General features: G+C 43.4%; 1 pseudogene; it reads left to right on the top strand.

The window, feature by feature from the left end:
- The window catches only part of LOC111970724 (voltage-dependent L-type calcium channel subunit alpha-1D-like), a 101239-nt pseudogene that overhangs the window by 83032 nt on the left and 7226 nt on the right, over nt 1–10981 (top strand).

Here is a 10981-nt window from a genome sequence, read left to right as displayed (position 1 = left end):
TGTAGGGAATAGGATGCCATTTGGGACGCATCCATTGTATCTGTCCGCTCACCATCGTCATCCAATGTTTTCACGTGTCTATCACCCATCAGCTCATGAAGCTCACACTCACAGCAGCTTTTTTCTGTTTCCATCACCGTTAGCTTCAAGCCATGAGGGTTTTTTCTGTTTCCGTCACGGTTAGCTTCAAGCCATGAGGGTTTTTCTGTTTCCGTCACGGTTAGCTTCAAGCCATGAGGGTTTTTATGTTTCCGTCACGGTTAGCTTCAAGCCATGAGGTTTTACCGTTTAGCTATTCCTCTCTATATCTCCTCATATCCCTCATATTCCTAGATATAATTTTCCTCGTTGAAATTGATCTATAGTAAGTAAAGTACAGTATGTGCCTATTGTAATAACTGTAATACTGAGTAGTTGCAATTTTTTCTACACTGCAAAAGATGTAACCAAAATGTCTCACATAACCAAGCGAGCACCCTTTGGTGAGGGAGAGCTGTATCACACAGTCAGAATAATGTCATGTCATAGGAGACACACGAACGGCAGGGCACATTCAGGGGAGCACATTTTGTTTGTCTCTTATAAATGTTCTCATCTCTCACAGTCTGTCTAGCTCTGTCCAGTATGGGCGTCTGTAGACGTCAGGTTTTGCGTGAGAGCCAGCAAAGGGCAGCTGTGTGTGCGTGTGTGTGTGTCTGCGTGTGTGTTTTTGATCTTGTTTGTGGTTGTGTGTGTGTGTTGTGTGTGTGTGTGTGTGTGTGTGTGTGTGTGTGTGTGTGTGTGTGTGTGTGTGTGTGTGTGTGTGTGTGTGTGTGTTGTGTGTGTGTGTGTGTGTTTGTGAAAGCCTCTTTGAGAATCACCCTACCAGCCCTTAGCCCCTCCCTCTATTGTCATGGTTACAGGCTGGCCTTCGCACGCTACATGATATTGGGCCCGAAATTCGACGAGCGATATCATGTGACCTGCAAGATGACGAGCTAGTAGACTTTATTCCAGAGGAGGACGAGGAGATTTATAGGGTAACTTGTTCAATTCATCTGCCTGAGGGGGTAAATGTATGGCACATATATTTATTTTGTCTTGCTGGAATGGATTGGTTGGGTAAATGGAATATTAGGGTAATGGTAGTCTATAATGCCCCACATCAATATCCCTATTGGAGGTATATACTGTACACAACAGACATAGACATGCACAGTCTGTAATATGACATGTTATTTGTATAGCGCAGCGCCTTCCATTTACAGGCCAAAATCACAATGCTCTAAACTCAGTCACAAAGGTGGACTGGACATCGTTGCATAGATCAGACCTGTAGGTGTAGGAAAAGGACAATGTACTATGTTAATCTCAGAACCAAGCCTGTTTTTCTTTTTTCAGTTGATATGAAAAAAAAGCAATTATAGTGCCTCCATTTTGCTCACATATACCATGAACCATTGAACCAGCTTCTGAACTTATTTTCCGCCCATACAATGATTTCTGCAAGGAAAACAAATCAACAATCACAACAAGTCAACCCAGTTTGCACATAAGTAGCGTTGCATATTCATCTTCCGTGTTGAACAGAAAGTAGTCTCTGACCATTTCACCTTGAGTCTTCTTCCACAGCGCAACGGCGGCCTGTTTGGTAACCACGTCAACCACGTGAACGGGGACCACCACCGGCGCTCATCGAGTCACCAAACCAACGCCACCCAGCGGCCCCTGCAAGTGCAGCCGCCTCCGCACTACGCCCACATGGAGCAGCCGGTGGGGCGTCTCTGCCGGGCCAATGCCATGTCCCACCCTAACCACCACCATCGCCACCACCACCACAACTCCTCCTACGGCAAGTCGCCCAAGTCCACCAACATCAACTTGAACAATGCCAACGTGTCCAGTCTGCCCAACGGAGGAGGGCACCACCACCGCTACTACGAGCACGCTCCGCCCCCCGCAAACGGTTACCCTGGACACCGTGGCGTCCCCTACTACCCCGACTACGACAAGCCACCTCCTCGCGGCACGCCGCAAGGACAAAGGTGACCACACACTGACCATCAGCCATCTCTCTCTCTGGCCGTGAAATGAAATGGGTGACGAGACGTGTTGTTGAATGGGATTGATTACTTATAGTAAGAGAGAATGGGGAAACGTCTGTGGCTTGAAGCTTCATGTACTATAAACTTCAAATGCCACAATAGTTTAGAAACTATAATGTCTAACCTTTAAACTCTTCCGTCCCTCCTTGTCAATTCACCTGAGCGACGCTCTGAGTCCCTCGTAGTCATACAGCTGTCTACGTGTGAATGATGATGTCAACACTAAGGGTTTTTGTACAATAGAACAAACCTGGGATATAAATTAGCATGCAGAGTAAGCATGCGGCTACCATTAGCCATAAGGCCATTCTGTGTATCTATCATTACAGATTGCCAAAGGCAGGACCTAGCCTCTCCTTATCAAATGTTTTCCTTGTCACTGACCTATAGCACGTACCCTCTCAGACCCTCTCTTAAACTGACCAATCCCAGCTTCTTCATTCCATATAAGTGGCTAACGACACACATTTTATATTTATTCAGGCTACCCATCCCACAAGCAGTCAATACATCTCTCTGGAGCACCCCAGGGTTGGGTTCAAAGTCCATTTCAATTCTTATAATTTCAGAAAATGTTGCCCCCCCCCAAACATTGGTACACACATCTGTCACCCCTCTGTCTTCCTTCTTCAATTATACATATATAGGAATGCATGTATATGTTTCATATACTGTATGATATATATGTGACTCCCTACCCTTTTCTCTCTGTTCTCTCCTCCCTTTCTTCTACCTAACCAAAATGCTTTCTCTCAACCATCTCTCTGCTTTCTTGGACAGAAGGCGCTACTATGAGACCTATGTTAGGTACTGTATGTTACTTTCCTAGGTATGTCTAGAGCAGTATGTGTCCACCATGACAAAGGAGAACTTTTCACTTTAATTCTGTTTTTTGGGGCCAGTTTGTGACTGACTGCATCCCTGCTAAGGTTGCAAAATGCCTGTAACTGGTTCTGGCAATATTCCAACTGGGATTTCTGGAAAACCTCTGAGTTTTGGGGAAGGTACTGGAATTTTGCAACCCTAATCCCTGCTCAGTTAGTGCTGAGTGTTCTAGTCAGTCATCCCTCTCCCTGTCTCTGCTCCACCACCTGTCTGTGGAGTAGAATCTCTTGACCCAGTGTTCTGATGTTTGACAGAGAAAGGAGAGGCCTGATTGGCCAGCACACTGCCTAGCCCTAGACCAGTCTTGCTGTGTGCATGTGTCTGCTAGGAAGAGAGCACTGCTAAAAGAGAAGTGAACTGAAGTGCTTGCCTTGGAGGAACTCGGATGCTCAAACCACATGGATATGTATGGAAACTTACCTTACTCACCCCAGCTCTGATACTCCTAAGAGGCCAACAACGACCAGTATAAAAACCCTCAGAAATGTCTTTCAATAAAGGGTCAGTTCACCCAAATTACAAAATGATATTGGTTTCCTTATCCTGTAAGCAGTCTATGGACAAACCAAAGCATAGATTGCTGTTCTCCCTTGTCCATAGACTGCTTGCAGGGAAAGGAAACCAAAATGTAATTTTGTAATTTGGGTCAACTATCCCTTTAAGTAAACCATGGCTGAGATGGGTGATAATAAGGAAATGTAAGTTTTGATACATTTGATTGAAGACTTCCCAAATGAACGTACAGGAAACCATAGTTTTCCTTTGACAAAAGAAGTGTTAGTGAACACTGAGGGATGGTCTTCGATACTACATGCTATGTCCACTGGTCTACTGCTTCTACTGTCTATGTCCCTGTTGTCTTGATGAGGCTGTGGTGGTGGATGATGAGGGCGTTGGTTCTGTTGCATCGCTGCCCCCTGGAGGCTGGAGGTTTGCGTCTGCATGGCAGTGCATGGCCCTGTTCCCCCACGACCCCCCTCGCAGTCCAGCACCACCAGTGGAGGCTAGTGAAGGGAGGACCGCTCATAGTAATGTCTGGAACCGGTACCATTCTATTCATTCCATTCGAGCCATTACAATGAGCCCATCCTCCGATTTGAAAGTGACACCAGCCTCCACTGGGCACCACCCCTCCTCTGACCTCTGAACCCTGACTCCTCACCCCCTCCCAGGTCCCACGTAGGAGACGTCCGCCACCCGACCATCCGGCGGGAGGAGGAGTTTGACGATGACAGGTACTCAGGAGAGTACTATAGCGGGGAGGAGTTCTACGAGGACGACAGCATGTTGTCAGGAGACAGGTAAAGTAACACTCCACCTGCATAGCCTCACAGAAATACATGTATTATCTTATATATTGTTTATACACTATAAATACAAAAGTATGCGCACACCCCTTCAAATTAGTGGATTTGGCTATTTCAGCCTCACCCATTGCTGACAGGTGTATAAAATTGAGCACACAGCCATGCAATCTCCATAGACAATCATTGGCAGTAGAATGACGTGTACTGAAGAGCTCAGTGACTTTCAATGTGGAACCGTCATAGGATGCCACCTTTCCAACAAGTCAGTTCGTCAAATTTCTGCCGTGCTAGGGCTGTCCCGGTCAACTGTAATGGCAGTTATTGTGATGTGGAAACATCTAGGACACAACAACGGCTCAGCGCGAGGTGGTAGGCCACACAAGCTCACAGAACGGGACTGTCGAGTGCTGAAGCACGTAGCGCGTAAAAGTCGTCTTTCCCCAATTGCAACACTTACTACCGAGTTCCAAACCGCCTCTGGAAGCACCGTCAGCACAAGAACTGTTCATCGGGAGCTTCATGAAATGGGCTTCCATGGCCGAGTAGCCGCACATAAGCCTAAGATTACCATGTGTAATGCCAAGTGTCAGCTGGAGTGGTGTAAAGCTCGCCGCCATTGKACTCTGGAGCAGCGGAAACGCGTTCTCTGGAGTGATGAATTATGCTTCACCATCTGGTAGTCCGACGGACAAATCTGGGTTTGGCGGATGCCAGGAGAACGCTACCTGCCCGAATGCTTAGTGCCAACTGTAAAGTTTGGTGAAGGAGGAATAATGGTTTGGGGCTGTTTTTCAACAGTTTGGGGAAGGCCCTTTCGTGTTTCATCATGGCAATGTCCCCGTGCATAAAGCGAGGTCCATACAGAAATGTTTTGTTGAGATTGGTGTGAAAGAACCTGACTGGCCTGCACAGAGCCCTGACCTCAACCCCATCAAACACCTTTGGGATGAATTAGAACGCCAACTGTGATCCAGGCCTAATCGTCCAACATTAGTGCCCGACCTCACTAATGCTCTTGTGGCTGAATGGAAGCAAGTTCCCGTATCCAACATCTAGTGGAAAGCCTTCCCAGAAGCGTGGAGGCTGTTATAGCAGCAAAGGGTGGACCAACTCCATATTAATGCCCATGATTTTGGAATGAGATGTTCGACAAGCAGGTGTCTACATACTTTTGGTCATGTAGTGTACCTCATAATTAGTTCTCTTCTGCTGGAGCAGGGGTCTCAAACTAGCGTCCCGCAAGCCAGATGTGAACCTGAAGCCTATTAAATGTGGCCCGCTATATTTTTTAAAGTAGCTAGTTCACCTCCAACACCCTATCCTTGGCTTCCAGGAGGTCCTATAAAGAATACCTGGACAGGTACCAGAACAGTGACACAGAGTATGAGACTCCTAGAGGCTACCACCACCCCGACAGTTACTATGACGACGATGAGCAGCCCCTCTACCAAGATGGAAGGAGGTCGCCTAAGAGACGGATGCTTCCTGCCACGCCTCAAGGTAACGCCCCTCCTCTCTACCCAGAAATGCTTCTGATACTTGTCATCAAATATACTGTTACTGAGGTTAGATAAAAGGTMATAGCTATTCACACACACACAGTTTTTGACTCTTTCATTAAACTGCCTTGCCGCTGACTTGGTACTCTATCATTTTAAAGACAGCTTCATGACATTTTGTTTGTTTGTGAATGTGTGTTGATGCCCTTCAGTTGCATGTAGTCGTTGTTTCCTGCATGAGTAGTTTAGTTTCACTAGTTTTATCCTCCTGTCTTGTCCACCTATCCGCCACACACCCAGGTCACCGGAGGCCCTCCTTCAACTTTGAGTGTCTGAGAAGGCAAGGCAGTCAGGACGAGCTACCACACCAACGCACTGCACTACCATTGCACCTAATGCAGCACCAGGTAACACACACACACACACACACACACACACACACACACACACACACACACACGCACACTTCTCACAGTGCACTGCTGTACAACTGCATGGAATGTACCACCAGGTAACACATACAGTAGACAGCTCTGCGTCTGCACCGAATGCACCTCCATGTAGTTCACACATACATTCACACACATTCATATTACTAGTGCACTATGTTGCATGAATTGATTCACCAACACAGTGCTTCACCAGGGGTTCTAGACCAGTGTGTTTGTTCCTTTCCGTCCGTCCCTTCCTCTACAGGTGATGGCTGTAGCAGGGCTGGACTCCAGCAGAGCCCACCGTCTCTCCCCCACCCGCTCCACCCGCTCCTGGGCCACTCCCCCCGCCACTCCGGCCAGTAAGGAACAGTCGCCCTACTACACGCCCCTCATCAGGGTCGATCTCCCCGGACGCAGGTATATAAAAGACTCCTTCATTGTTCTGTCTGTTCTTCTGATGAAGGCTACAGATTGGTTTTAGTAATGTGAAACCCTTATTTTGTGACTGTAATGTGGGACTTTTATTTTTAATATATCTGTTATTTTGGTACTTAAAGGGGGGGCTGTTTCAACTTCGACATTTTGCGTCTCCAAATTAAACTGCCTCGTACTCAATTCTTGCTCGTACAATATGCATATTATTATTACTATTGGATAGAAAACAATCTCTAGTTTCTAAAACCGTTTGAATTATGTCTGTGGGTGAACCAGAACACTTTCTACAGCGAAAATCATGACAGGACATGCAAAGGTCTGAAAACTAGGCTCTGATCTCGGATCAGTTTAAAGCTCTGTGTGTGCCCTATGGATCGAAATGAACTGCACCCGCCTTCCCCTGGATGTCAGTAACCAATGAGAAGTGGAATGGTGTTTCTACGTATTTCTCAGAGCTTATAAAAGGGCAAGGAACGAGGTGCGCTCTCTTTTCGACTCAAGCCGATAACTGACTTGAAACGCTCAGTTATCGGCCTTAGATATGTCCGTCTGTAATTTAATTCGGTATAGGTGTTAGAAATATCATAACGAAGTTATTTGAAACCGATTTATATCAGTTTATGCGAGTATATTGCTATTTTCGGAATTTTCGTAGTATTGCGTTTGAGGATTTGGACATGTGTGTGCCACGTAGCTACTGTTAGCTGCTAGTTCCGAAGTTGAAGTGGACGTTTTACAACAAAGCAACGATTCTTTTGGACAAAATGACACCTTGCCCAAGATTCTGATGGAAGCTCGTCCAAAAGTAAGAGCTATTTATGATTTTATTCCGTATTTATGTGGAAAAATGTAAACGCATTTTTCGGCCATTATTGCGGCACTAGTCTGGCTGTAACGCACACTGTATGTCTAGTAACGTTAATTTTAAAAATCTAAATCAGCGGTTGCATTAATAACCAATGCATCTTTCATTAGCTGTCCAACCTGTATTTTTTTAGTCAATATAATCGATAAATAATCGTAAACTTAGGTGCCCTTCCAAGATGGCGCCGGCCAGAATGCATGCCATGTTTTGACTGATTACATAGCATAACCACGATTTGTGGTGCTAAATATGCACATTTTCGAACAAACTCTATATGCATTGTGTAATATGATGTTACAGGACTGTCATCTGAAGAATTCTGAGAAGGTTAGTGAAAAAATTAATATATTTTGGTGGTGATAACGTTATCGCGCTTTTTGCCTTGAATCAATGCTGGGGTGATGTTAGCTCATGTGGTATGCTAATATAACGATATATTGTGTTTTCGCTGTAAAACACTTAGAAAATCTGAAATATTGTCTGGATTCACAAGATGTTGGGCTTTCATTTGCTGTCGCTGTGTATTTTTCAGAAATGTTTTAAGATGAGTAATTAGGTAATAACGTTGCTCTCTGTAGTTATTCTAGTCGCTTTGGGTGAGTTTTGTGATAGTGGCTGCAATGGGTAAACTGTGATTTATACCTGAAAAATGCAAATTTTTCGAAAAAAACATATGCTATACCATAAATATGTTATCAGACTGTCATCTTATGAAGTTGTTTCTTGGTTAGTGGCTATATATATCTTTATTTAGTCGAATTATGATAGCTACTGATGGAGTAAAAAATGGTGGAGTAAAAAAGTGGTGTCTTTTGCTAACGTGGTTAGCTAATAGATTTACATATTGTGTCTTCCCTGTAAAACATTTTAAAAATCAGAAATGATGGCTGGATTCACAAGATGTTGGGCTTTCATTTGCTGTATGCTGTGTATTTTTCAGAAATGTTTTAGGATGAGTATTTGGTAATTGACGTCGGTCTCTGTAATTATTCCGGCTGCTTCCAACGCTATTTCAGATTGCAGCTGCAATGTAGAACTGTGATTTATACCTGAAATATGCACATTTTCAAAAAAAAACATGCTATACCATAAATATGTTATCAAGACTGTCATCTTAGAAGTTGTTTCTTGGTTAGTGGCTATATATATCTTTATTTAGTCGAAATTGTGATAGCTGCCCATGCAGGAAAAAATGGTGGAGAAAAAAAAGTTGTGTCTTTTGCTATCGTGGTTAGCTAATAGATTTACATATTGTGTCTTCCCTGTAAAACATTTAAAAAATCGGAAATGATGGCTGGATTCACAAGATCTTGTATCTTTCATTTGGTGTCTTGGACTTGTGATTTCATGAACATTTTATTATTGATATCCCTGTGGCTTTAGGCTAGGCTATGCTAGTCAGCTTTTTTGATGGGGGGATCCGGATCCGGGGTTGTGATCGTTAGAGGTTAACAAAATAAAATGACCAAATGACACATTGGTTTCCTAACACTGTAAGCAGTCTATGGACAAGGTATGACAGCAATTAATTCTTTGGGTTAGTTTCCCTGGCACTGTTTCCACATGCTGACGTTTTAGCATTTGTGGCACAAATCCCATTCAAGTAATAGGCGCCAATATTAGTATCTTTCGTGCATCATGTCCAAAAATGCTTGTCCATAGACGCTTACCGGGAAAGGAAACCAATATGTGAATATCCCTTTAACTTCTCTAGGATAGGGGCAGCATTTTCACTTTGGATGAATAGTGTGCCAGAGTGAACTGCCTCCTACTCTGTCCCAGATGCTAATGTATGCATATTATTATTACTATTGGATATAAAACACTCTGAAGTGTATAAAACTGTTTGAATGATGTCTGTGAGTATAAAGAACTCATTGGAGGCAAAAACCTGAGAAGAAATCAAACAGGAAGTGGAATTCTGAGGCTGGTCGATTTTCAACTCATCGCCTATTCAAATCCCAGTAAGATATGGATCTGTTTGCACTTCCTACGCCTTCCACTAGATGTCAACAGTCTGTAGAACGTTGAATGAAGCCTCTACTGTGATGTGGGGCCGGATGGGAGGTGTTTGAGTCAGTGGTCTGGCAGAGTGCCAGTTCCTGTCATGCGCATTCCACATGATATCGACTTGCGTTCCATTTCTTCTGTAGATTCAAGGAATTCTCCGGTTGGAACATTATTGAATATTTATGATAACAACATCCTAAAGATTGATTCTCTACTTAGTTTGACAAGTTTATTCGACCTGTAATATACTTTTTGAAGTTTTAGTCCGACGTTCGCTGGATCTGCGCGAGCGTTTGGACATGTGTACTAAACGTGCTAGAAAGTAGCTACTTGGACATAAGTAATGGACATTATCGAACAAAACAACAATTTATTGTGGACTAGGATTCCTGGGAGTGCATTCTGATGAAGATCATCAAAGGTAAGGGAATATTTATGATGTAATTTCGTATTTCTGTTGACTCCAACATGGCGGAGAATGTTGTTTATATCTGAGCGCCGTCTCAGATTATTGCATGGTTTGCTTTTTCCGTAAAGTTTTTTTGAAATCTGACACAGCGTTGCATTAAGAACAAGTGTATCTTTAATTCTATGTAAAACATGTATCTTTCATCAGAGTTTATGAAGAGTAATTCTGTTATTTGATGTGGCTCTCTGCAAATTCTCTGGATATTTTGGAGGCATTTCTGACATGCGCCAATGTAACCTGAGATTTGTGGATATAAATATGCACATTATCGAACAAAACATACATGTATTGTGTAACATGATGTCCTATGATTGTCATCTGATGAAGATCATCAAAGGTTAGTGATTAGTTTTATCTCTATTTCTGCTTTTTGTGACTCCTATCTTTGGCTGGAAAAATGGCTGTGTTTTTCTGTGGCTATGTACTGACCTAACATAATCGTTTGGTGTGCTTTCGCCGTAAATCTTTTTTTGAAATCAGACATGTTGGCTGGATTCACACATGTGTAGCTTTAATTTGGTGTCTTTCATGTTGATTTCATGAAAGATTGATTTTTAGAGTAATTTATTTGAATTTGGCGCGCTGCATTTTTACTGGCTTTTGGCCAAGTGGGACGTTAGCGTCCCACATATCCCAGAGAAGTTAAGATAAAAGATGAAGAGGTGCTAAAGCGAGGAGCGGAACGGAACGAGGAGCGAAACCCTCTCTCTTTGGAAGTTACGGGCTGAACATTCCTTCCTTTTCCGAAATTCGAAAGTGCTAATACCTGCAAAAACTTTTTTGAGATATTGGGACTATAAGGTTCTATCTGCAAAAAGATGATTCTGAGATAACTGGCTTTAACTTCTTATGGCTGCAATCCTGCTACGGGATCGATATGACAACAGCAGTGATAGTGCAGGGTGCCAAATACAAACAACAGAAATCTCATATTAAAATTCTCAGACATTCATGTGTTTTATATAATTTTAAGGTAATCTTGTTGTTAATCCC

Source organism: Salvelinus sp. IW2-2015, linkage group LG11 (assembly GCF_002910315.2).
Source record: "Salvelinus sp. IW2-2015 linkage group LG11, ASM291031v2, whole genome shotgun sequence".
In the NCBI taxonomy this organism is placed as follows: domain Eukaryota; kingdom Metazoa; phylum Chordata; class Actinopteri; order Salmoniformes; family Salmonidae; genus Salvelinus; species Salvelinus sp. IW2-2015.
Note: the sequence above shows the minus strand (reverse complement) of the source record. Positions and strands in the feature narration are given on the sequence as shown.